A 722-nucleotide genomic window follows, 5' to 3' on the forward strand; every position below is an offset into this window, starting at 1 on the left:
ATTTATCCACTTCCCATCCTATTTATTTACTCTTCTCTGTTCACAATATATCATTTTAAAGATGGATGTTTAATTTTTATTTGAGAGAGAGAGAGAGAGAGATACACGTGTGCCAGCAGAGGCCAAGAGAGAGCCTCAAATCCTCATGGAGCCTCAGTTATAGGCAGTTTCAGGCCTCCTCATTTGGGTGCTGGGAACTGAATTCAGATCCCTGGATGGACAGTAAGCACAATTAACATTGGATCCTCTCTCTAGCCCCAGTTCTGTTATTTTTATTAGTCATTTGGCACAAAGAATTAGTTGTATAGCTGTTTTTATTTTTCTGCTTATTCTGTGTTTTCTGTTTTCTTTCATCTGTTTCATATATTAATGTATTATCATTTTGTGCATTTCATATACTACAACTTGATCATATTTAGACTCCCTCCCCTATCTCCAGCCTTCCATAGATTCCCACTGGATTTCATGTACTCTGTCATATATGTTAAGGCCTATCAAGTCAAGTTTGTGTCCCCAAATGTCTCTCCGTGTGAGTCCATCTACTGGAGCCTCATCAACCTATCTAGCATCATCCCCTTAAAGCCCAATTCTTCCTCACTCAGCAGTGTTTACTTGCCAATAGCTCCTCAGCTGAGGTTGGGGTGTCTTACCTACTTCCCCAGTTCTATGCTGGGTTTTTGTCTGGTTTCAATTTGCATGGGTCTTGTGTTATCACTATTGCT

Source organism: Nannospalax galili, unplaced genomic scaffold, assembly GCF_000622305.1.
Source record: "Nannospalax galili isolate Female #2095 unplaced genomic scaffold, S.galili_v1.0 scaffold559, whole genome shotgun sequence".
Taxonomy (NCBI): Eukaryota; Metazoa; Chordata; class Mammalia; order Rodentia; family Spalacidae; genus Nannospalax; species Nannospalax galili.